This window comes from Ambystoma mexicanum, chromosome 2p (assembly GCF_040938575.1).
Source record: "Ambystoma mexicanum isolate Mex_15411 chromosome 2p, UKY_AmexF1_1, whole genome shotgun sequence".
Taxonomy (NCBI): Eukaryota; Metazoa; Chordata; class Amphibia; order Caudata; family Ambystomatidae; genus Ambystoma; species Ambystoma mexicanum.
Window position 1 is genome coordinate 500,281,309 of NC_090923.1, and position 27,198 is coordinate 500,308,506.

Below are 27,198 nucleotides of genomic sequence, written 5' to 3' on the forward strand. Positions count from 1 at the left end.
TTCCCTCTGACAACAGACTTGGGGTTACTTGTGTTTTAGGCTTTCCCCTTGGCGGCCAGGTAGGTGCACCCACACATGTGAGGTACCGTTTTCATCGGGACACCTGTGGGAACGCGGGACGGTAGGCCATGTGTTGTGGGGGGCGCGTTTCGATGGGTGCGGCGAGCGAAATGTGCGGAAAAAGCGTTTTTTTCCCCACATTTCCGACTTTGCAGGGCTGTCTGGGTAAAAAAATCTGGGGCGATGGGCGCAAATCACACCTCTGCGGATTCCCACGGGTGTCCTCTTTTCGAAAATGCATGGGGTTCCCTGTTTTCCTCGCTGGCTTGGACACCCGAGGCCCATATCTGTAAGTTGCGCCGGTCGGCAGAATGTCGGAGATTTCCCTCTGACAACAGACTTGGGGTTACTTGTGTTTTAGGCTTTCCCCTTGGCGGCCAGGTAGGTGCACCCACACATGTGAGGTACCGTTTTCATCGGGACACCTGTGGGAACGCGGGACGGTAGGCCATGTGTTGTGGGGGGCGTGTTTCGATGGGTGCGGCGAGCGAAATGTGCGGAAAAAGCGTTTTTTTCCCCACATTTCCGACTTTGCAGGGCTGTCTGGGTAAAAAAATCTGGGGCAATGGGCGCAAATCACACCTCTGCGGATTCCCACGGGTGTCCTCTTTTCGAAAATGCATGGGGTTCCCTGTTTTCCTCGGTGGCTTGGACACCCGAGGCCCATATCTGTAAGTTGCGCCGGTCGGCAGAATGGACAACAGACTTGGGGTTACTTGTGTTTTAGGCTTTCCCCTTGGCGGCCAGGTAGGTGCACCCACACATGTGAGGTACCGTTTTCATCGGGACACCTGTGGGAACGCGGGACGGTAGGCCATGTGTTGTGGGGGGCGTGTTTCGATGGGTGCGGCGAGTGAAATGTGCGGAAAAAGCGTTTTTTCCCCCACATTTCCGACTTTGCAGGGCTGTCTGGGTAAAAAAATCTGGGGCGATGGGCGCAAATCACACCTCTGCAGATTCCCACGGGTGTCCTCTTTTCGAAAATGCATGGGGTTCCCTGTTTTCCTCGGTGGCTTGGACACCCGAGGCCCATATCTGTAAGTTGCGCCGGTCGGCAGAATGTCGGAGATTTCCCTCTGACAACAGACTTGGGGTTACTTGTGTTTTAGGCTTTCCCCTTGGCGGCCAGGTAGGTGCACCCACACATGTGAGGTACCATTTTCATCGGGACACCTGTAGGAACGCGGGACGGTAGGCCATGTGTTGTGGGGGGCGCGTTTCGATGGGTGCGGCGAGCGAAATGTGCGGAAAAAGCGTTTTTTTCCCCACATTTCCGACTTTGCAGGGCTGTCTGGGTAAAAAAATCTGGGGCGATGGGCGCAAATCACACCTCTGCGGATTCCCACGGGTGTCCTCTTTTCGAAAATGCATGGGGTTCCCTGTTTTCCTCGGTGGCTTGGACACCCGAGGCCCATATCTGTAAGTTGCGCCGGTCGGCAGAATGGACAACAGACTTGGGGTTACTTGTGTTTTAGGCTTTCCCCTTGGCGGCCAGGTAGGTGCACCCACACATGTGAGGTACCGTTTTCATCGGGACACCTGTGGGAACGCGGGACGGTAGGCCATGTGTTGTGGGGGGCGTGTTTCGATGGGTGCGGCGAGCGAAATGTGCGGAAAAAGCGTTTTTTCCCCCACATTTCCGACTTTGCAGGGCTGTCTGGGTAAAAAAATCTGGGGCGATGGGCGCAAATCACAAAATGCATGGGGTTCCCTGTTTTCCTCGGTGGCTTGGACACCCGAGGCCCATATCTGTAAGTTGCGCCGGTCGGCAGAATGTCGGAGATTTCCCTCTGACAACAGACTTGGGGTTACTTGTGTTTTATGCTTTCCCCTTGGCGGCCAGGTAGGTGCACCCACACATGTGAGGTACCGTTTTCATCGGGACACCTGTGGGAACGCGGGACGGTAGGCCATGTGTTGTGGGGGGCGTGTTTCGATGGGTGCGGCGAGCGAAATGTGCGGAAAAAGCGTTTTTTTCCCCACATTTCCGACTTTGCAGGGCTGTCTGGGTAAAAAAATCTGGGGCGATGGGCGCAAATCACACTTCTGCGGATTCCCACGGGTGTCCTCTTTTCGAAAATGCATGGGGTTCCCTGTTTTCCTCAGTGGCTTGGACACCCGAGGTCCATATCTGTAAGTTGCGCCGGTCGGCAGAATGGACAACAGACTTGGGGTTACTTGTGTTTTAGGCTTTCCCCTTGGCGGCCAGGTAGGTGCACCCACACATGTGAGGTACCGTTTTCATCGGGACACCTGTGGGAACGCGGGACGGTAGGCCATGTGTTGTGGGGGGCGTGTTTCGATGGGTGCGGCGAGTGAAATGTGCGGAAAAAGTGTTTTTTCCCCCACATTTCCGACTTTGCAGGGCTGTCTGGGTAAAAAAATCTGGGGCGATGGGCGCAAATCACACCTCTGCGGATTCCCACGGGTGTCCTCTTTTCGAAAATGCATGGGGTTCCCTGTTTTCCTCGGTGGCTTGGACACCCGAGGCCCATATCTGTAAGTTGCGCCGGTCGGCAGAATGGACAACAGACTTGGGGTTACTTGTGTTTTAGGCTTTCCCCTTGGCGGCCAGGTAGGTGCACCCACACATGTGAGGTACCGTTTTCATCGCGACACCTGTGGGAACGTGGGACGGTAGGCCATGTGTTGTGGGGGGCGTGTTTCGATGGGTGCGGCGAGCGAAATGTGCGGAAAAAGCGGTTTTTTCCCAACATTTCCGACTTTGCAGGGCTGTCTGGGTAAAAAAATCTGGGGCGATGGGCGCAAATCACACCTCTGCGGATTCCCACGGGTGTCCTCTTTTCGAAAATGCATGGGGTTCCCTGTTTTCCTCGCTGGCTTGGACACCCGAGGCCCATATCTGTAAGTTGCGCCGGTCGGCAGAATGTCGGAGATTTCCCTCTGACAACAGACTTGGGGTTACTTGTGTTTTAGGCTTTCCCCTTGGCGGCCAGGTAGGTGCACCCACACATGTGAGGTACCGTTTTCATCGGGACACCTGTGGGAACGCGGGACGGTAGGCCATGTGTTGTGGGGGGCGTGTTTCGATGGGTGCGGCGAGCGAAATGTGCGGAAAAAGCGTTTTTTTCCCCACATTTCCGACTTTGCAGGGCTGTCTGGGTAAAAAAATCTGGGGCGATGGGCGCAAATCACACCTCTGCGGATTCCCACGGGTGTCCTCTTTTCGAAAATGCATGGGGTTCCCTGTTTTCCTCGGTGGCTTGGACACCCGAGGCCCATATCTGTAAGTTGCGCCGGTCGGCAGAATGGACAACAGACTTGGGGTTACTTGTATTTTAGACTTTCCCCTTGGCGGCCAGGTAGGTGCACCCACACATGTGAGGTACCGTTTTCATCGGGACACCTGTGGGAACGCGGGACGGTAGGCCATGTGTTGTGGGGGGCGTGTTTCGATGGGTGCGGCGAGTGAAATGTGCGGAAAAAGCGTTTTTTCCCCCACATTTCCGACTTTGCAGGGCTGTCTGGGTAAAAAAATCTGGGGCGATGGGCGCAAATCACACCTCTGCGGATTCCCACGGGTGTCCTCTTTTCGAAAATGCATGGGGTTCCCTGTTTTCCTCAGTGGCTTGGACACCCGAGGCCCATATCTGTAAGTTGCGCCGGTCGGCAGAATGTCGGAGATTTCCCTCTGACAACAGACTTGGGGTTACTTGTGTTTTAGGCTTTCCCCTTGGCGGCCAGGTAGGTGCACCCACACATGTGAGGTACCGTTTTCATCGGGACACCTGTGGGAACGCGGGACGGTAGGCCATGTGTTGTGGGGGGCGCGTTTCGATGGGTGCGGCGAGCGAAATGTGCGGAAAAAGCGTTTTTTTCCCCACATTTCCGACTTTGCAGGGCTGTCTGGGAAAAAAAATCTGGGGCGATGGGCGCAAATCACACCTCTGCGGATTCCCACGGGTGTCCTCTTTTCGAAAATGCATGGGGTTTCCTGTTTTCCTCGCTGGCTTGGACACCCGAGGCCCATATCTGTAAGTTGCGCCGGTCGGCTGAATGTCGGAGATTTCCCTCTGACAACAGACTTGGGGTTACTTGTGTTTTAGGCTTTCCCCTTGGCGGCCAGGTAGGTGCACCCACACATGTGAGGTACCGTTTTCATCGGGACACCTGTGGGAACGCGGGACGGTAGGCCATGTGTTGTGGGGGGCGTGTTTCGATGGGTGCGGCGAGCGAAATGTGCGGAAAAAGCGTTTTTTTCCCCACATTTCCGACTTTGCAGGGCTGTCTGGGTAAAAAAATCTGGGGCGATGGGCGCAAATCACACCTCTGCGGATTCCCACGGGTGTCCTCTTTTCGAAAATGCATGGGGTTCCCTGTTTTCCTCGGTGGCTTGGACACCCGAGGCCCATATCTGTAAGTTGCGCCGGTCGGCAGAATGGACAACAGACTTGGGGTTACTTGTGTTTTAGGCTTTCCCCTTGGCGGCCAGGTAGGTGCACCCACACATGTGAGGTACCGTTTTCATCGGGACACCTGTGGGAACGCGGGACGGTAGGCCATGTGTTGTGGGGGGCGTGTTTCGATGGGTGCGGCGAGCGAAATGTGCGGAAAAAGCGTTTTTTCCCCCACATTTCCGACTTTGCAGGGCTGTCTGGGTAAAAAAATCTGGGGCGATGGGCGCAAATCACACCTCTGCGGATTCCCACGGGTGTCCTCTTTTCGAAAATGCATGGGGTTCCCTGTTTTCCTCGGTGGCTTGGACACCCGAGGCCCATATCTGTAAGTTGCGCCGGTCGGCAGAATGTCGGAGATTTCCCTCTGACAACAGACTTGGGGTTACTTGTGTTTTAGGCTTTCCCCTTGGCGGCCAGGTAGGTGCACCCACACATGTGAGGTACCGTTTTCATCGGGACACCTGTGGGAACGCGGGACGGTAGGCCATGTGTTGTGGGGGGCGTGTTTCGATGGGTGCGGCGAGCGAAATGTGCGGAAAAAGCGTTTTTTTCCCCACATTTCCGACTTTGCAGGGCTGTCTGGGTAAAAAAATCTGGGGCGATGGGCGCAAATCACACCTCTGCGGATTCCCACGGGTGTCCTCTTTTCGAAAATGCATGGGGTTCCCTGTTTTCCTCGGTGGCTTGGACACCCGAGGCCCATATCTGTAAGTTGCGCCGGTCGGCAGAATGGACAACAGACTTGGGGTTACTTGTGTTTTAGGCTTTCCCCTTGGCGGCCAGGTAGGTGCACCCACACATGTGAGGTACCGTTTTCATCGGGACACCTGTGGGAACGCGGGACGGTAGGCCATGTGTTGTGGGGGGCGTGTTTCGATGGGTGCGGCGAGCGAAATGTGCGGAAAAAGCGTTTTTTCCCCCACATTTCCGACTTTGCAGGGCTGTCTGGGTAAAAAAATCTGGGGCGATGGGCGCAAATCACACCTCTGCGGATTCCCACGGGTGTCCTCTTTTCGAAAATGCATGGGGTTCCCTGTTTTCCTCGGTGGCTTGGACACCCGAGGCCCATATCTGTAAGTTGCGCCGGTCGGCAGAATGTCGGAGATTTCCCTCTGACAACAGACTTGGGGTTACTTGTGTTTTAGGCTTTCCCCTTGGCGGCCAGGTAGGTGCACCCACACATGTGAGGTACCGTTTTCATCGGGACACCTGTGGGAACGCGGGACGGTAGGCCATGTGTTGTGGGGGGCGCGTTTCGATGGGTGCGGCGAGCGAAATGTGCGGAAAAAGCGTTTTTTTCCCCACATTTCCGACTTTGCAGGGCTGTCTGGGTAAAAAAATCTGGGGCGATGGGCGCAAATCACACCTCTGCGGATTCCCACGGGTGTCCTCTTTTCGAAAATGCATGGGGTTCCCTGTTTTCCTCGGTGGCTTGGACACCCGAGGCCCATATCTGTAAGTTGCGCCAGTCGGCAGAATGGACAACAGACTTGGGGTTACTTGTGTTTTAGGCTTTCCCCTTGGCGGCCAGGTAGGTGCACCCACACATGTGAGGTACCGTTTTCATCGGGACACCTGTGGGAACGCGGGACGGTAGGCCATGTGTTGTGGGGGGTGTGTTTTGATGGGTGCGGCGAGCGAAATGTGCGGAAAAAGCGTTTTTTTCCCCACATTTCCGACTTTGCAGGGCTGTCTGGGTAAAAAAATCTGGGGCGATGGGCGCAAATCACACCTCTGCGGATTCCCACGGGTGTCCTCTTTTCGAAAATGCATGGGGTTCCCTGTTTTCCTCGGTGGCTTGGACACCCGAGGCCCATATCTGTAAGTTGCGCCGGTCGGCAGAATGTCGGAGATTTCCCTCTGACAACAGACTTGGGGTTACTTGTGTTTTAGGCTTTCCCCTTGGCGGCCAGGTAGGTGCACCCACACATGTGAGGTACCGTTTTCATCGGGACACCTGTGGGAACGCGGGACGGTAGGCCATGTGTTGTGGGGGGCGTGTTTCGATGGGTGCGGCGAGCGAAATGTGCGGAAAAAGCATTTTTTTCCCCACATTTCCGACTTTGCAGGGCTGTCTGGGTAAAAAAATCTGGGGCGATGGGCGCAAATCACACCTCTGCGGATTCCCACGGGTGTCCTCTTTTCGAAAATGCATGGGGTTCCCTGTTTTCCTCGGTGGCTTGGACACCCGAGGTCCATATCTGTAAGTTGCGCCGGTCGGCAGAATGGACAACAGACTTGGGGTTACTTGTGTTTTAGGCTTTCCCCTTGGCGGCCAGGTAGGTGCACCCACACATGTGAGGTACCGTTTTCATCGGGACACCTGTGGGAATGCGGGACAGTAGGCCATGTGTTGTGGGGGGCGTGTTTCGATGGGTGCGGCGAGTGAAATGTGCGGAAAAAGCGTTTTTTCCCCCACATTTCCGACTTTGCAGGGCTGTCTGGGTAAAAAAATCTGGGGCGATGGGCGCAAATCACACCTCTGCGGATTCCCACGGGTGTCCTCTTTTCGAAAATGCATGGGGTTCCCTGTTTTCCTCGGTGGCTTGGACACCCGAGGCCCATATCTGTAAGTTGCGCCGGTCGGCAGAATGTCGGAGATTTCCCTCTGACAACAGACTTGGGGTTACTTGTGTTTTAGGCTTTCCCCTTGGCGGCCAGGTAGGTGCACCCACACATGTGAGGTACCGTTTTCATCGGGACACCTGTGGGAACGCGGGACGGTAGGCCATGTGTTGTGGGGGGCGCGTTTCGATGGGTGCGGCGAGCGAAATGTGCGGAAAAAGCATTTTTTTCCCCACATTTCCGACTTTGCAGGGCTGTCTGGGTAAAAAAATCTGGGGCGATGGGCGCAAATCACACCTCTGCGGATTCCCACGGGTGTCCTCTTTTCGAAAATGCATGCGGTTCCCTGTTTTCCTCGGTGGCTTGGACACCCGAGGCCCATATCTGTAAGTTGCGCCGGTCGGCAGAATGGACAACAGACTTGGGGTTACTTGTGTTTTAGGCTTTCCCCTTGGCGGCCAGGTAGGTGCACCCACACATGTGAGGTACCGTTTTCATCGGGACACCTGTGGGAACGCGGGACGGTAGGCCATGTGTTGTGGGGGGCGTGTTTCGATGGGTGCGGCGAGCGAAATGTGCGGAAAAAGCATTTTTTTCCCCACATTTCCGACTTTGCAGGGCTGTCTGGGTAAAAAAATCTGGGGCGATGGGCGCAAATCACACCTCTGCGGATTCCCACGGGTGTCCTCTTTTCGAAAATGCATGGGGTTCCCTGTTTTCCTCGGTGGCTTGGACACCCGAGGCCCATATCTGTAAGTTGCGCCGGTCGGCAGAATGTCGGAGATTTCCCTCTGACAACAGACTTGGGGTTACTTGTGTTTTAGGCTTTCCCCTTGGCGGCCAGGTAGGTGCACCCACACATGTGAGGTACCGTTTTCATCGGGACACCTGTGGGAACGCGGGACGGTAGGCCATGTGTTGTGGGGGGCGTGTTTCTATGGGTGCGGCGAGCGAAATGTGCGGAAAAACGTTTTTTTCCCCACATTTCCGACTTTGCAGGGCTGTCTGGGTAAAAAAATCTGGGGCGATGGGCGCAAATCACACCTCTGCGGATTCCCACGGGTGTCCTCTTTTCGAAAATGCATGGGGTTCCCTGTTTTCCTCGGTGGCTTGGACACCCGAGGCCCATATCTGTAAGTTGCGCCGGTCGGCAGAATGGACAACAGACTTGGGGTTACTTGTGTTTTAGGCTTTCCCCTTGGTGGCCAGGTAGGTGCACCCACACATGTGAGGTACCGTTTTCATCGGGACACCTGTGGGAACGCGGGACGGTAGGCCATGTGTTGTGGGGGGCGCGTTTCGATGGGTGCGGCGAGCGAAATGTGCGGAAAAAGCGTTTTTTTCCACACATTTCCGACTTTGCAGGGCTGTCTGGGTAAAAAAATCTGGGGTGATGGGCGCAAATCACACCTCTGCGGATTCCCACGGGTGTCCTCTTTTCGAAAATACATGGGGTTCCCTGTTTTCCTCGGTGGCTTGGACACCCGAGGCCCATATCTGTAAGTTGCGCCGGTCGGCAGAATGTCGGAGATTTCCCTCTGACAACAGACTTGGGGTTACTTGTGTTTTAGGCTTTCCCCTTGGCGGCCAGGTAGGTGCACCCACACATGTGAGGTACCGTTTTCATCGGGACACCTGTGGGAACGCGGGACGGTAGGCCATGTGTTGTGGGGGGCGCGTTTCGATGGGTGCGGCGAGCGAAATGTGCGGAAAAAACGTTTTTTTCCCCACATTTCCGACTTTGCAGGGCTGTCTGGGTAAATAATCTGGGGCGATGGGCGCAAATCACACCTCTGCGGATTCCCACGGGTGTCCTCTTTTCGAAAATGCATGGGGTTCCCTGTTTTCCTCGGTGGCTTGGACACCCGAGGCCCATATCTGTAAGTTGCGCCGGTCGGCAGAATGGACAACAGACTTGGGGTTACTTGTGTTTTAGGCTTTCCCCTTGGCGGCCAGGTAGGTGCACCCACACATGTGAGGTACCGTTTTCATCGGGACACCTGTGGAAACGCGGGACGGTAGGCCATGTGTTGTGGGGGGCGTGTTTCGATGGGTGCGGCGAGCGAAATGTGCGGAAAAAGCGTTTTTTTCCCCACATTTCCGACTTTGCAGGGCTGTCTGGGTAAAAAAATCTGGGGCGATGGGCGCAAATCACACCTCTGCGGATTCCCACGGGTGTCCTCTTTTCGAAAATGCATGGGGTTCCCTGTTTTCCTTGGTGGCTTGGACACCCGAGGCCCATATCTGTAAGTTGCGCCGGTCGGCAGAATGGACAACAGACTTGGGGTTACTTGTGTTTTAGGCTTTCCCCTTGGCGGCCAGGTAGGTGCACCCACACATGTGAGGTACCGTTTTCATCGGGACACCTGTGGGAACGCGGGACGGTAGGCCATGTGTTGTGGGGGGCGTGTTTCGATGGGTGCGGCGAGCGAAATGTGCGGAAAAAGCGTTTTTTTCCCCACATTTCCGACTTTGCAGGGCTGTCTGGGTAAAAAAATCTGGGGCGATGGGCGCAAATCACACCTCTGCGGATTCCCACGGGTGTCCTCTTTTCGAAAATGCATGGGGTTCCCTGTTTTCCTCGGTGGCTTGGACACCCGAGGCCCATATCTGTAAGTTGCGCCGGTCGGCAGAATGTCTGAGATTTCCCTCTGACAACAGACTTGGGGTTACTTGTGTTTTAGGCTTTCCCCTTGGCGGCCAGGTAGGTGCACCCACACATATGAGGTACCGTTTTCATCGGGACACCTGTGGGAACGCGGGACGGTAGGCCATGTGTTGTGGGGGGCGTGTTTCGATGGGTGCGGCGAGCGAAATGTGCGGAAAAAGCGTTTTTTTCCCCACATTTCCGACTTTGCAGGGCTGTCTGGGTAAAAAAATCTGGGGCGATGGGCGCAAATCACACCTCTGCGGATTCCCACGGGTGTCCTCTTTTCGAAAATGCATGGGGTTCCCTGTTTTCCTCGGTGGCTTGGACACCCGAGGCCCATATCTGTAAGTTGCGCCGGTCGGCAGAATGGACAACAGACTTGGGGTTACTTGTGTTTTAGGCTTTCCCCTTGGCGGCCAGGTAGGTGCACCCACACATGTGAGGTACCGTTTTCATCGGGACACCTGTGGGAACGCGGGACGGTAGGCCATGTGTTGTGGGGGGCGTGTTTCGATGGGTGCGGCGAGCGAAATGTGCGGAAAAAGCGTTTTTTCCCCCACATTTCCGACTTTGCAGGGCTGTCTGGGTAAAAAAATCTGGGGCGATGGGCGCAAATCACACCTCTGCGGATTCCCACGGGTGTCCTCTTTTCGAAAATGCATGGGGTTCCCTGTTTTCCTCGGTGGCTTGGACACCCGAGGCCCATATCTGTAAGTTGCGCCGGTCGGCAGAATGTCGGAGATTTCCCTCTGACAACAGACTTGGGGTTACTTGTGTTTTAGGCTTTCCCCTTGGCGGCCAGGTAGGTGCACCCACACATGTGAGGTACCGTTTTCATCGGGACACCTGTGGGAACGCGGGACGGTAGGCCATGTGTTGTGGGGGGCGTGTTTCGATGGGTGCGGCGAGCGAAATGTGCGGAAAAAGCGTTTTTTTCCCCACATTTCCGACTTTGCAGGGCTGTCTGGGTAAAAAAATCTGGGGCGATGGGCGCAAATCACACCTCTGCGGATTCCCACGGGTGTCCTCTTTTCGAAAATGCATGGGGTTCCCTGTTTTCCTCGGTGGCTTGGACACCCGAGGCCCATATCTGTAAGTTGCGCCGGTCGGCAGAATGGACAACAGACTTGGGGTTACTTGTGTTTTAGGCTTTCCCCTTGGCGGCCAGGTAGGTGCACCCACACATGTGAGGTACCGTTTTCATCGGGACACCTGTGGGAACGCGGGACGGTAGGCCATGTGTTGTGGGGGGCGTGTTTCGATGGGTGCGGCGAGCGAAATGTGCGGAAAAAGCGTTTTTTCCCCCACATTTCCGACTTTGCAGGGCTGTCTGGGTAAAAAAATCTGGGGCGATGGGCGCAAATCACACCTCTGCGGATTCCCACGGGTGTCCTCTTTTCGAAAATGCATGGGGTTCCCTGTTTTCCTCGGTGGCTTGGACACCCGAGGCCCATATCTGTAAGTTGCGCCGGTCGGCAGAATGTCGGAGATTTCCCTCTGACAACAGACTTGGGGTTACTTGTGTTTTAGGCTTTCCCCTTGGCGGCCAGGTAGGTGCACCCACACATGTGAGGTACCGTTTTCATCGGGACACCTGTGGGAACGCGGGACGGTAGGCCATGTGTTGTGGGGGGCGCGTTTCGATGGGTGCGGCGAGCGAAATGTGCGGAAAAAGCGTTTTTTTCCCCACATTTCCGACTTTGCAGGGCTGTCTGGGTAAAAAAATCTGGGGCGATGGGCGCAAATCACACCTCTGCGGATTCCCACGGGTGTCCTCTTTTCGAAAATGCATGGGGTTCCCTGTTTTCCTCGGTGGCTTGGACACCCGAGGCCCATATCTGTAAGTTGCGCCAGTCGGCAGAATGGACAACAGACTTGGGGTTACTTGTGTTTTAGGCTTTCCCCTTGGCGGCCAGGTAGGTGCACCCACACATGTGAGGTACCGTTTTCATCGGGACACCTGTGGGAACGCGGGACGGTAGGCCATGTGTTGTGGGGGGTGTGTTTTGATGGGTGCGGCGAGCGAAATGTGCGGAAAAAGCGTTTTTTTCCCCACATTTCCGACTTTGCAGGGCTGTCTGGGTAAAAAAATCTGGGGCGATGGGCGCAAATCACACCTCTGCGGATTCCCACGGGTGTCCTCTTTTCGAAAATGCATGGGGTTCCCTGTTTTCCTCGGTGGCTTGGACACCCGAGGCCCATATCTGTAAGTTGCGCCGGTCGGCAGAATGTCGGAGATTTCCCTCTGACAACAGACTTGGGGTTACTTGTGTTTTAGGCTTTCCCCTTGGCGGCCAGGTAGGTGCACCCACACATGTGAGGTACCGTTTTCATCGGGACACCTGTGGGAACGCGGGACGGTAGGCCATGTGTTGTGGGGGGCGTGTTTCGATGGGTGCGGCGAGCGAAATGTGCGGAAAAAGCATTTTTTTCCCCACATTTCCGACTTTGCAGGGCTGTCTGGGTAAAAAAATCTGGGGCGATGGGCGCAAATCACACCTCTGCGGATTCCCACGGGTGTCCTCTTTTCGAAAATGCATGGGGTTCCCTGTTTTCCTCGGTGGCTTGGACACCCGAGGTCCATATCTGTAAGTTGCGCCGGTCGGCAGAATGGACAACAGACTTGGGGTTACTTGTGTTTTAGGCTTTCCCCTTGGCGGCCAGGTAGGTGCACCCACACATGTGAGGTACCGTTTTCATCGGGACACCTGTGGGAATGCGGGACAGTAGGCCATGTGTTGTGGGGGGCGTGTTTCGATGGGTGCGGCGAGTGAAATGTGCGGAAAAAGCGTTTTTTCCCCCACATTTCCGACTTTGCAGGGCTGTCTGGGTAAAAAAATCTGGGGCGATGGGCGCAAATCACACCTCTGCGGATTCCCACGGGTGTCCTCTTTTCGAAAATGCATGGGGTTCCCTGTTTTCCTCGGTGGCTTGGACACCCGAGGCCCATATCTGTAAGTTGCGCCGGTCGGCAGAATGTCGGAGATTTCCCTCTGACAACAGACTTGGGGTTACTTGTGTTTTAGGCTTTCCCCTTGGCGGCCAGGTAGGTGCACCCACACATGTGAGGTACCGTTTTCATCGGGACACCTGTGGGAACGCGGGACGGTAGGCCATGTGTTGTGGGGGGCGCGTTTCGATGGGTGCGGCGAGCGAAATGTGCGGAAAAAGCATTTTTTTCCCCACATTTCCGACTTTGCAGGGCTGTCTGGGTAAAAAAATCTGGGGCGATGGGCGCAAATCACACCTCTGCGGATTCCCACGGGTGTCCTCTTTTCGAAAATGCATGCGGTTCCCTGTTTTCCTCGGTGGCTTGGACACCCGAGGCCCATATCTGTAAGTTGCGCCGGTCGGCAGAATGGACAACAGACTTGGGGTTACTTGTGTTTTAGGCTTTCCCCTTGGCGGCCAGGTAGGTGCACCCACACATGTGAGGTACCGTTTTCATCGGGACACCTGTGGGAACGCGGGATGGTAGGCCATGTGTTGTGGGGGGCGTGTTTCGATGGGTGCGGCGAGCGAAATGTGCGGAAAAAGCATTTTTTTCCCCACATTTCCGACTTTGCAGGGCTGTCTGGGTAAAAAAATCTGGGGCGATGGGCGCAAATCACACCTCTGCGGATTCCCACGGGTGTCCTCTTTTCGAAAATGCATGGGGTTCCCTGTTTTCCTCGGTGGCTTGGACACCCGAGGCCCATATCTGTAAGTTGCGCCGGTCGGCAGAATGTCGGAGATTTCCCTCTGACAACAGACTTGGGGTTACTTGTGTTTTAGGCTTTCCCCTTGGCGGCCAGGTAGGTGCACCCACACATGTGAGGTACCGTTTTCATCGGGACACCTGTGGGAACGCGGGACGGTAGGCCATGTGTTGTGGGGGGCGTGTTTCTATGGGTGCGGCGAGCGAAATGTGCGGAAAAACGTTTTTTTCCCCACATTTCCGACTTTGCAGGGCTGTCTGGGTAAAAAAATCTGGGGCGATGGGCGCAAATCACACCTCTGCGGATTCCCACGGGTGTCCTCTTTTCGAAAATGCATGGGGTTCCCTGTTTTCCTCGGTGGCTTGGACACCCGAGGCCCATATCTGTAAGTTGCGCCGGTCGGCAGAATGGACAACAGACTTGGGGTTACTTGTGTTTTAGGCTTTCCCCTTGGTGGCCAGGTAGGTGCACCCACACATGTGAGGTACCGTTTTCATCGGGACACCTGTGGGAACGCGGGACGGTAGGCCATGTGTTGTGGGGGGCGCGTTTCGATGGGTGCGGCGAGCGAAATGTGCGGAAAAAGCGTTTTTTTCCACACATTTCCGACTTTGCAGGGCTGTCTGGGTAAAAAAATCTGGGGTGATGGGCGCAAATCACACCTCTGCGGATTCCCACGGGTGTCCTCTTTTCGAAAATACATGGGGTTCCCTGTTTTCCTCGGTGGCTTGGACACCCGAGGCCCATATCTGTAAGTTGCGCCGGTCGGCAGAATGTCGGAGATTTCCCTCTGACAACAGACTTGGGGTTACTTGTGTTTTAGGCTTTCCCCTTGGCGGCCAGGTAGGTGCACCCACACATGTGAGGTACCGTTTTCATCGGGACACCTGTGGGAACGCGGGACGGTAGGCCATGTGTTGTGGGGGGCGCGTTTCGATGGGTGCGGCGAGCGAAATGTGCGGAAAAAACGTTTTTTTCCCCACATTTCCGACTTTGCAGGGCTGTCTGGGTAAATAATCTGGGGCGATGGGCGCAAATCACACCTCTGCGGATTCCCACGGGTGTCCTCTTTTCGAAAATGCATGGGGTTCCCTGTTTTCCTCGGTGGCTTGGACACCCGAGGCCCATATCTGTAAGTTGCGCCGGTCGGCAGAATGGACAACAGACTTGGGGTTACTTGTGTTTTAGGCTTTCCCCTTGGCGGCCAGGTAGGTGCACCCACACATGTGAGGTACCGTTTTCATCGGGACACCTGTGGAAACGCGGGACGGTAGGCCATGTGTTGTGGGGGGCGTGTTTCGATGGGTGCGGCGAGCGAAATGTGCGGAAAAAGCGTTTTTTTCCCCACATTTCCGACTTTGCAGGGCTGTCTGGGTAAAAAAATCTGGGGCGATGGGCGCAAATCACACCTCTGCGGATTCCCACGGGTGTCCTCTTTTCGAAAATGCATGGGGTTCCCTGTTTTCCTTGGTGGCTTGGACACCCGAGGCCCATATCTGTAAGTTGCGCCGGTCGGCAGAATGGACAACAGACTTGGGGTTACTTGTGTTTTAGGCTTTCCCCTTGGCGGCCAGGTAGGTGCACCCACACATGTGAGGTACCGTTTTCATCGGGACACCTGTGGGAACGCGGGACGGTAGGCCATGTGTTGTGGGGGGCGTGTTTCGATGGGTGCGGCGAGCGAAATGTGCGGAAAAAGCGTTTTTTTCCCCACATTTCCGACTTTGCAGGGCTGTCTGGGTAAAAAAATCTGGGGCGATGGGCGCAAATCACACCTCTGCGGATTCCCACGGGTGTCCTCTTTTCGAAAATGCATGGGGTTCCCTGTTTTCCTCGGTGGCTTGGACACCCGAGGCCCATATCTGTAAGTTGCGCCGGTCGGCAGAATGTCTGAGATTTCCCTCTGACAACAGACTTGGGGTTACTTGTGTTTTAGGCTTTCCCCTTGGCGGCCAGGTAGGTGCACCCACACATATGAGGTACCGTTTTCATCGGGACACCTGTGGGAACGCGGGACGGTAGGCCATGTGTTGTGGGGGGCGTGTTTCGATGGGTGCGGCGAGCGAAATGTGCGGAAAAAGCGTTTTTTTCCCCACATTTCCGACTTTGCAGGGCTGTCTGGGTAAAAAAATCTGGGGCGATGGGCGCAAATCACACCTCTGCGGATTCCCACGGGTGTCCTCTTTTCGAAAATGCATGGGGTTCCCTGTTTTCCTCGGTGGCTTGGACACCCGAGGCCCATATCTGTAAGTTGCGCCGGTCGGCAGAATGTCGGAGATTTCCCTCTGACAACAGACTTGGGGTTACTTGTGTTTTAGGCTTTCCCCTTGGCGGCCAGGTAGGTGCACCCACACATGTGAGGTACCGTTTTCATCGGGACACCTGTGGGAACGCGGGACGGTAGGCCATGTGTTGTGGGGGGCGCGTTTCGATGGGTGCGGCGAGCGAAATGTGCGGAAAAAGCGTTTTTTCCCCACATTTCCGACTTTGCAGGGCTGTCTGGGTAAAAAAATCTGGGGCGATGGGCGCAAATCACACCTCTGCGGATTCCCACGGGTGTCCTCTTTTCGAAAATGCATGGGGTTCCCTGTTTTCCTCGGTGGCTTGGACACCCGAGGCCCATATCTGTAAGTTGCGCCGGTCGGCAGAATGGACAACAGACTTGGGGTTACTTGTGTTTTAGGCTTTCCCCTTGGCGGCCAGGTAGGTGCACCCACACATGTGAGGTACCGTTTTCATCGGGACACCTGTGGGAACGCGGGACGGTAGGCCATGTGTTGTGGGGGGCGTGTTTCGATGGGTGCGGCGAGCGAAATGTGCGGAAAAAGCGTTTTTTTCCCCACATTTCCGACTTTGCAGGGCTGTCTGGGTAAAAAAATCTGGGGCGATGGGCGCAAATCACACCTCTGCGGATTCCCACGGGTGTCCTCTTTTCGAAAATGCATGGGGTTCCCTGTTTTCCTCGGTGGCTTGGACACCCGAGGCCCATATCTGTAAGTTGCGCCGGTCGGCAGAATGTCGGAGATTTCCCTCTGACAACAGACTTGGGGTTACTTGTGTTTTAGGCTTTCCCCTTGGCGGCCAGGTAGGTGCACCCACACATGTGAGGTACCGTTTTCATCGGGACACCTGTGGGAACGCGGGACGGTAGGCCATGTGTTGTGGGGGGCGCGTTTCGATGGGTGCGGCGAGCGAAATGTGCGGAAAAAGCGTTTTTTTCCCCACATTTCCGACTTTGCAGGGCTGTCTGGGTAAAAAAATCTGGGGCGATGGGCGCAAATCACACCTCTGCGGATTCCCACGGGTGTCCTCTTTTCGAAAATGCATGGGGTTCCCTGTTTTCCTCTGTGGCTTGGACACCCGAGGCCCATATCTGTAAGTTGCGCCGGTCGGCAGAATGGACAACAGACTTGGGGTTACTTGTGTTTTAGGCTTTCCCCTTGGCGGCCAGGTAGGTGCACCCACACATGTGAGGTACCGTTTTCATCGGGACACCTGTGGGAACGCGGGACGGTAGGCCATGTGTTGTGGGGGGCGTGTATCGATGGGTGCGGCGAGCGAAATGTGCGGAAAAAGCGTTTTTTTCCCCACATTTCCGACTTTGCAGGGCTGTCTGGGTAAAAAAATCTGGGGCGATGGGCGCAAATCACACCTCTGCGGATTCCCACGGGTGTCCTCTTTTCGAAAATGCATGGGGTTCCCTGTTTTCCTCGGTGGCTTGGACACCCGAGGCCCATATCTGTAAGTTGCGCCGGTCGGCAGAATGTCGGAGATTTCCCTCTGACAACAGACTTGGGGTTACTTGTGTTTTAGGCTTTCCCCTTGGCGGCCAGGTAGGTGCACCCACACATGTGAGGTACCGTTTTCATCGGGACACCTGTGGGAACGCGGGACGGTAGGCCATGTGTTGTGGGGGGCGTGTTTCGATGGGTGCGGCGAGCGAAATGTGCGGAAAAAGCGTTTTTTTCCCCACATTTCCGACTTTGCAGGGCTGTCTGGGTAAAAAAATCTGGGGCGATGGGCGCAAATCACACCTCTGCGGATTCCCACGGGTGTCCTCTTTTCGAAAATGCATGGGGTTCCCCGTTTTCCTCGGTGGCTTGGACACCCGAGGCCCATATCTGTATGATGTGAGAGTGTGACATTTCCGGTGTGAAAACAGACTTGGGTTACTTGTGTTTTAGGCTTTCCCCTTGGCGGCCAGGTAGGTGCACCCACACATGTGAGGTACCGTTTTCATCGGGACACCTGTGGGAACGCGGGACGGTAGGCCATGTGTTGTGGGGGGCGTGTTTCGATGGGTGCGGCGAGCGAAATGTGCGGAAAAAGCGTTTTTTTCCCCACATTTCCGACTTTGCAGGGCTGTCTGGGTAAAAAAATCTGGGGCGATGGGCGCAAATCACACCTCTGCGGATTCCCACGGGTGTCCTCTTTTCGAAAATGCATGGGGTTCCCTGTTTTCCTCGGTGGCTTGGACACCCGAGGCCCATATCTGTAAGTTGCGCCGGTCGGCAGAATGGACAACAGACTTGGGGTTACTTGTGTTTTAGGCTTTCCCCTTGGCGGCCAGGTAGGTGCACCCACACATGTGAGGTACCGTTTTCATCGGGACACCTGTGGGAACGCGGGACGGTAGGCCATGTGTTGTGGGGGGCGTGTTTCGATGGGTGCGGCGAGCGAAATGTGCGGAAAAAGCGTTTTTTTCCCCACATTTCCGACTTTGCAGGGCTGTCTGGGTAAAAAAATCTGGGGCGATGGGCGCAAATCACACCTCTGCGGATTCCCACGGGTGTCCTCTTTTCGAAAATGCATGGGGTTCCCTGTTTTCCTCGGTGGCTTGGACACAAAGGCCCATATCTGTAAGTTGCGCCGGTCGGCAGAATGTCGGAGATTTCCCTCTGACAACAGACTTGGGGTTACTTGTGTTTTAGGCTTTCCCCTTGGCGGCCAGGTAGGTGCACCCACACATGTGAGGTACCGTTTTCATCGGGACACCTGTGGGAACGCGGGACGGTAGGCCATGTGTTGTGGGGGGCGCGTTTCGATGGGTGCGGCGAGCGAAATGTGCGGAAAAAGCGTTTTTTTCCCCACATTTCCGACTTTGCAGGGCTGTCTGGGTAAAAAAATCTGGGGCGATGGGCGCAAATCACACCTCTGCGGATTCCCATGGGTGTCCTCTTTTCGAAAATGCATGGGGTTCCCTGTTTTCCTCGGTGGCTTGGACACCCGAGGCCCATATCTGTAAGTTGCGCCGGTCGGCAGAATGTCGGAGATTTCCCTCTGACAACAGACTTGGGGTTACTTGTGTTTTAGGCTTTCCCCTTGGCGGCCAGGTAGGTGCACCCACACATGTGAGGTACCGTTTTCATCGGGACACCTGTGGGAACGCGGGACGGTAGGCCATGTGTTGTGGGGGGCGTGTTTCGATGGGTGCGGCAAGCGAAATGTGCGGAAAAAGCGTTTTTTTCCCCACATTTCCGACTTTGCAGGGCTGTCTGGGTAAAAAAATCTGGGGCGATGGGCGCAAATCACACCTGCGGATTCCCACGGGTGTCCTCTTTTTGAAAATGCATGGGGTTCCCCGTTTTCCTCGGTGGCTTGGACACCCGAGGCCCATATCTGTATGATGTGAGAGTGTGACATTTCCAGTGTGAAAACAGACTTGGGGTTACTTGTGTTTTAGGCTTTCCCCTTGGCGGCCAGGTAGGTGCACCCACACATGTGAGGTACCGTTTTCATCGGGACACCTGTGGGAACGCGGGACGGTAGGCCATGTGTTGTGGGGGGCGTGTTTCGATGGGTGCGGCGAGCGAAATGTGCGGAAAAAGCGTTTTTTTCCCCACATTTCCGACTTTGCAGGGCTGTCTGGGTAAAAAAATCTGGGGCGATGGGCGCAAATCACACCTCTGCGGATTCCCACGGGTGTCCTCTTTTCGAAAATGCATGGGGTTCCCTGTTTTCCTCGGTGGCTTGGACACCCGAGGCCCATATCTGTAAGTTGCGCCGGTCGGCAGAACGGACAACAGACTTGGGGTTACTTGTGTTTTAGGCTTTCCCCTTGGCGGCCAGGTAGGTGCACCCACACATGTGAGGTACCGTTTTCATCGGGACACCTGTGGGAACGCGGGACGGTAGGCCATGTGTTGTGGGGGGCGTGTTTCGATGGGTTCGGCGAGCGAAATGTGCGGAAAAAGCGTTTTTTTCCCCACATTTCCGACTTTGCAGGGCTGTCTGGGTAAAAAAATCTGGGGCGATGGGCGCAAATCACACCTCTGCGGATTCCCACGGGTGTCCTCTTTTCGAAAATGCATGGGGTTCCCTGTTTCCTCGGTGGCTTGGACAGCCGAGGCCCATATCTGTAAGTTGCGCCGGTCGGCAGAATGTCGGAGATTTCCCTCTGACAACAGACTTGGGGTTACTTGTGTTTTAGGCTTTCCCCTTGGCGGCCAGGTAGGTGCACCCACACATGTGAGGTACCATTTTCATCGGGACACCTGTGGGAACGCGGGACGGTAGGCCATGTGTTGTGGGGGGCGTGTTTCAATGGGTGCGGCGAGCGAAATGTGCGGAAAAAGCGTTTTTTTCCCCACATTTCCGACTTTGCAGGGCTGTCTGGGTAAAAAAATCTGGGGCGATGGGCGCAAATCACACCTCTGCGGATTCCCACGGGTGTCCTCTTTTCGAAAATGCATGGGGTTCCCTGTTTTCCTCGGTGGCTTGGACACCCGAGGCCCATATCTGTAAGTTGCGCCGGTCGGCAGAATGTCTGAGTTTTCCCTCTGAAAACAGACTTGGGGTTACTTGTGTTTTAGGCTTTCCCCTTGGCGGCCAGGTAGGTGCACCCACACATGTGAGGTACCGTTTTCATCGGGACACCTGTGGGAACGCGGGACGGTAGGCCATGTGTTGTTGGGGGCGTGTTTCGATGGGTGAGTCGAGCGAAATGTGAGGAAAATGCGTATTTTTTCCCACATTTCGGACTTTGCGGGGGTGTCTGGGTAATAAATTCTGGGGCGATTTGGGCATATTATACCTCTGCGGATTCCCACGGGTGTTCTCTTTCCGGAAATGCATGGGGTTCCCTGTTTTCCTTGGTGGCTTGGACACCCGAGGCCCATATCTGTATGATGTGAGAGTGTGACATTTCCGGTGTGAAAACAGACTTGGGGTTACTTGTGTTTTAGGCTTTCCCCTTGGCGGCCAGGTAGGTGCACCCACACATGTGAGGTACCGTTTTCATCGGGACACCTGTGGGAACGCGTGACAGTAGGCCATGTGTTGTTGGGGGCGTGTTTCGATGGGTGCGTCGAGCGAAATGTGCGGAAAAAGCGTTTTTTTCCCCACATTTCAGACTTTGCAGGGGTGTCTGGGTAATAAATTCTGGGGCAATTTGGGCATATCATACCTCTGCGGATTCCCACGGGTGTCCTCTTTTCGGAAATGCATGGGGTTCCCTGTTTTCCTCGGTGGCTTGGACACCCGAGGCCCATATCTGTACATTGTGCCGGTCGGCAGAATGTCTGAGTTTTCCCTCTGAAAACAGACTTGGGGTTACTTGTGTTTTAGGCTTTCCCCTTGGCGGCCAGGTAGGTGCACCCACACATGTGAGGTACCGTTTTCATCGGGACACCTGTGGGAACGCGGGACGGTAGGCCATGTGTTGTTGGGGGCGTGTTTCGATGGGTGAGTCGAGCGAAATGTGAGGAAAATGCGTATTTTTTCCCACATTTCGGACTTTGCGGGGGTGTCTGGGTAATAAATTCTGGGGCGATTTGGGCATATCATACCTCTGCGGATTCCCACGGGTGTCCTCTTTCTGGAAATGCATGGGGTTCCCTGTTTTCCTTGGTGGCTTGGACACCCGAGGCCCATATCTGTACATTGTGCCGGTCGGCAGAATGTCTGAGTTTTCCCTCTGAAAACAGACTTGGGGTTACTTGTGTTTTAGGCTTTCCCCTTGGCGGCCAGGTAGGTGCACCCACACATGTGAGGTACCGTTTTCATCGGGACACCTGTGGGAACGCGGGACGGTAGGCCATGTGTTGTTGGGGGCGTGTTTCGATGGGTGAGTCGAGCGAAATGTGAGGAAAATGCGTATTTTTTCCCACATTTCGGACTTTGCGGGGGTGTCTGGGTAATAAATTCTGGGGCGATTTGGGCATATCATACCTCTGCGGATTCCCACGGGTGTCCTCTTTCCGGAAATGCATGGGGTTCCCTGTTTTCCTTGGTGGCTTGGACACCCGAGGCCCATATCTGTACATTGTGCCGGTCGGCAGAATGTCTGAGTTTTCCCTCTGAAAACAGACTTGGGGTTACTTGTGTTTTAGGCTTTCCCCTTGGCGGCCAGGTAGGTGCACCCACACATGTGAGGTACCGTTTTCATCGGGACACCTGTGGGAACGCGGGACGGTAGGCCATGTGTTGTTGGGGGCGTGTTTCGATGGGTGAGTCGAGCGAAATGTGAGGAAAATGCGTATTTTTTCCCACATTTCGGACTTTGCGGGGGTGTCTGGGTAATAAATTCTGGGGCGATTTGGGCATATCATACCTCTGCGGATTCCCATGGGTGTCCTCTTTCCGGAAATGCATGGGGTTCCCTGTTTTCCTTGGTGGCTTGGACACCCGAGGCCCATATCTGTACATTGTGCCGGTCGGCAGAATGTCTGAGTTTTCCCTCTGAAAACAGACTTGGGGTTACTTGTGTTTTAGGCTTTCCCCTTGGCGGCCAGGTAGGTGCACCCACACATGTGAGGTACCGTTTTCATCGGGACACCTGTGGGAACGCGGGACGGTAGGCCATGTGTTGTTGGGGGCGTGTTTCGATGGGTGAGTCGAGCGAAATGTGAGGAAAATGCGTATTTTTTCCCACATTTCGGACTTTGCGGGGGTGTCTGGGTAATAAATTCTGGGGCGATTTGGGCATATCATACCTCTGCGGATTCCCACGGGTGTCCTCTTTCTGGAAATGCATGGGGTTCCCTGTTTTCCTTGGTGGCTTGGACACCCGAGGCCCATATCTGTACATTGTGCCGGTCGGCAGAATGTCTGAGTTTTCCCTCTGAAAACAGACTTGGGGTTACTTGTGTTTTAGGCTTTCCCCTTGGCGGCCAGGTAGGTGCACCCACACATGTGAGGTACCGTTTTCATCGGGACACCTGTGGGAACGCGGGACGGTAGGCCATGTGTTGTTGGGGGCGTGTTTCAATGGGTGAGTCGAGCGAAATGTGAGGAAAATGCGTATTTTTTCCCACATTTCGGACTTTGCGGGGGTGTCTGGGTAATAAATTCTGGGGCGATTTGGGCATATCATACCTCTGCGGATTCCCACGGGTGTCCTCTTTCCGGAAATGCATGGGGTTCCCTGTTTTCCTTGGTGGCTTGGACACCCGAGGCCCATATCTGTACATTGTGCCGGTCGGCAGAATGTCTGAGTTTTCCCTCTGAAAACAGACTTGGGGTTACTTGTGTTTTAGGCTTTCCCCTTGGCGGCCAGGTAGGTGCACCCACACATGTGAGGTACCGTTTTCATCGGGACACCTGTGGGAACGCGGGACGGTAGGCCATGTGTTGTTGGGGGCGTGTTTCGATGGGTGAGACGAGCGAAATGTGAGGAAAATGCGTATTTTTTCCCACATTTCGGACTTTGCGGGGGTGTCTGGGTAATAAATTCTGGGGCGATTTGGGCATATCATACCTCTGCGGATTCCCACGGGTGTCCTCTTTCCAGAAATGCATGGGGTTCCCTGTTTTCCTTGGTGGCTTGGACACCCGAGGCCCATATCTGTATGATGTGAGAGTGTGACATTTCCGGTGTGAAAACAGACTTGGGGTTACTTGTGTTTTAGGCTTTCCCCTTGGCGGCCAGGTAGGTGCACCCACACATGTGAGGTACCGTTTTCATCGGGACACCTGTGGGAACGCGTGACGGTAGGCCATGTGTTGTTGGGGGCGTGTTTCGATGGGTGCGTCGAGCGAAATGTGAGGAAAATGCGTATTTTTTCCCACATTTCGGAATTTGCGGGGGTGTCTGGGTAATAAATTCTGGGGCGATTTGGGCATATCATACCTCTGCGGATTCCCACGGGTGTCCTCTTTCTGGAAATGCATGGGGTTCCCTGTTTTCCTTGGTGGCTTGGACACCCGAGGCCCATATCTGTATGATGTGAGAGTGTGACATTTCCGGTGTGAAAACAGACTTGGGATTACTTGTGTTTTAGGCTTTCCCCTTGGCGGCCAGGTAGGTGCACCCACACATGTGAGGTACCGTTTTCATCGGGACACCTGTGGGAACGCGTGACGGTAGGCCATGTGTTGTTGGGGGCGTGTTTCGATGGGTGCGTCGAGCGAAATGTGCGGAAAAAGCATTTTTTTCCCCACATTTCGGACTTTGCAGGGGTGTCTGGGTAATAAATTCTGGGGCAATTTGGGCATATCATACCTCTGCGGATTCCCACGGGTGTCCTCTTTTCGGAAATGCATGGGGTTACCTGTTTTCCTCGGTGGCTTGGACACCCGAGGCCCATATCTGTACATTGTGCCGGTCGGCAGAATGTCTGAGTTTTCCCTCTGAAAACAGACTTGGGGTTACTTGTGTTTTAGGCTTTCCCCTTGGCGGCCAGGTAGGTGCACCCACACATGTGAGGTACCGTTTTCATCGGGACACCTGTGGGAACGCGGGACGGTAGGCCATGTGTTGTTGGGGGCGTGTTCCGATGGGTGAGTCGAGCGAAATGTGAGGAAAATGCGTATTTTTTCCCACATTTCGGAATTTGCGGGGGTGTCTGGGTAATAAATTCTGGGGCGATTTGGGCATATCATACCTCTGCGGATTCCCACGGGTGTCCTCTTTCTGGAAATGCATGGGGTTCCCTGTTTTCCTTGGTGGCTTGGACACCCGAGGCCCATATCTGTATGATGTGAGAGTGTGACATTTCCGGTGTGAAAACAGACTTGGGATTACTTGTGTTTTAGGCTTTCCCCTTGGCGGCCAGGTAGGTGCACCCACACATGTGAGGTACCGTTTTCATCGGGACACCTGTGGGAACGCGTGACGGTAGGCCATGTGTTGTTGGGGGCGTGTTTCGATGGGTGCGTCGAGCGAAATGTGCGGAAAAAGCGTTTTTTTCCCCACATTTCGGACTTTGCAGGGGTGTCTGGGTAATAAATTCTGGGGCAATTTGGGCATATCATACCTCTGCGGATTCCCACGGGTGTCCTCTTTTCGGAAATGCATGGGGTTACCTGTTTTCCTCGGTGGCTTGGACACCCGAGGCCCATATCTGTACATTGTGCCGGTCGGCAGAATGTCTGAGTTTTCCCTCTGAAAACAGACTTGGGGTTACTTGTGTTTTAGGCTTTCCCCTTGGCGGCCAGGTAGGTGCACCCACACATGTGAGGTACCGTTTTCATCGGGACACCTGTGGGAACGCGGGACGGTAGGCCATGTGTTGTTGGGGGCGTGTTCCGATGGGTGAGTCGAGGAAAATGCGTATTTTTTCCCACATTTCGGACTTTGCGGGGGTGTCTGGGTAATAAATTCTGGGGCGATTTGGGCATATCATACCTCTGCGGATTCCCACGGGTGTCCTCTTTCCGGAAATGCATGGGGTTCCCTGTTTTCCTTGGTGGCTTGGACACCCGAGGCCCATATCTGTATGATGTGAGAGTGTGACATTTCCGGTGTGAAAACAGACTTGGGGTTACTTGTGTTTTAGGCTTTCCCCTTGGCGGCCAGGTAGGTGCACCCACACATGTGAGGTACCGTTTTCATCGGGACACCTGTGGGAACGCGTGACGGTAGGCCATGTGTTTTTGGGGGCGTGTTTCGATGGGTGCGTCGAGCAAAATGTGCGGAAAAAGCGTTTTTTTCCCCACATTTCGGACTTTGCAGGGGTGTCTGGGTAATAAATTCTGGGGCAATTTGGGCATATCATACCTCTGCGGATTCCCACGGGTGTCCTCTTTTCGGAAATGCATGGGGTTCCCTGTTTTCCTCGGTGGCTTGGACACCCGAGGCCCATATCTGTACATTGTGCCGGTCGGCAGAATGTCTGAGTTTTCCCTCTGAAAACAGACTTGGGGTTACTTGTGTTTTAGGCTTTCCCCTTGGCGGCCAGGTAGGTGCACCCACACATGTGAGGTACCGTTTTCATCGGGACACCTGTGGGAACGCGGGACGGTAGGCCATGTGTTGTTGGGGGCGTGTTTCGATGGGTGAGTCGAGCGAAATGTGAGGAAAATGCGTATTTTTTCCCACATTTCGGACTTTGCGGGGGTGTCTGGGTAATAAATTCTGGGGCGATTTGGGCATATCATACCTCTGCGGATTCCCACGGGTGTCCTCTTTCCGGAAATGCATGGGGTTCCCTGTTTTCCTTGGTGGCTTGGACACCCGAGGCCCATATCTGTACATTGTGCCGGTCGGCAGAATGTCTGAGTTTTCCCTCTGAAAACAGACTTGGGGTTACTTGTGTTTTAGGCTTTCCCCTTGGCGGCCAGGTAGGTGCACCCACACATGTGAGGTACCGTTTTCATCGGGACACCTGTGGGAACGCGTGACGGTAGGCCATGTGTTGTTGGGGGCGTGTTTCGATGGGTGAGTCGAGCGAAATGTGAGGAAAATGCGTATTTTTTCCCACATTTCGGACTTTGCGGGGGTGTCTGGGTAATAAATTCTGGGGAGATTTGGGCATATCATACCTCTGCGGATTCCCACGGGTGTCCTCTTTCCAGAAATGCATGGGGTTCCCTGTTTTCCTTGGTGGCTTGGACACCCGAGGCCCATATCTGTATGATGTGAGAGTGTGACATTTCCGGTGTGAAAACAGACTTGGGGTTACTTGTGTTTTAGGCTTTCCCCTTGGCGGCCAGGTAGGTGCACCCACACATGTGAGGTACCGTTTTCATCGGGACACCTGTGGGAACGCGTGACGGTAGGCCATGTGTTGTTGGGGGCGTGTTTCGATGGGTGCGTCGAGCGAAATGTGAGGAAAATGCGTATTTTTTCCCACATTTCGGAATTTGCGGGGGTGTCTGGGTAATAAATTCTGGGGCGATTTGGGCATATCATACCTCTGCGGATTCCCACGGGTGTCCTCTTTCTGGAAATGCATGGGGTTCCCTGTTTTCCTTGGTGGCTTGGACACCCGAGGCCCATATCTGTATGATGTGAGAGTGTGACATTTCCGGTGTGAAAACAGACTTGGGATTACTTGTGTTTTAGGCTTTCCCCTTGGCGGCCAGGTAGGTGCACCCACACATGTGAGGTACCGTTTTCATCGGGACACCTGTGGGAACGCGTGACGGTAGGCCATGTGTTGTTGGGGGCGTGTTTCGATGGGTGCGTCGAGCGAAATGTGCGGAAAAAGCGTTTTTTTCCCCACATTTCGGACTTTGCAGGGGTGTCTGGGTAATAAATTCTGGGGCAATTTGGGCATATCATACCTCTGCGGATTCCCACGGGTGTCCTCTTTTCGGAAATGCATGGGGTTACCTGTTTTCCTCGGTGGCTTGGACACCCGAGGCCCATATCTGTACATTGTGCCGGTCGGCAGAATGTCTGAGTTTTCCCTCTGAAAACAGACTTGGGGTTACTTGTGTTTTAGGCTTTCCCCTTGGCGGCCAGGTAGGTGCACCCACACATGTGAGGTACCGTTTTCATCGGGACACCTGTGGGAACGCGGGACGGTAGGCCATGTGTTGTTGGGGGCGTGTTCCGATGGGTGAGTCGAGCGAAATGTGAGGAAAATGCGTATTTTTTCCCACATTTCGGACTTTGCGGGGGTGTCTGGGTAATAAATTCTGG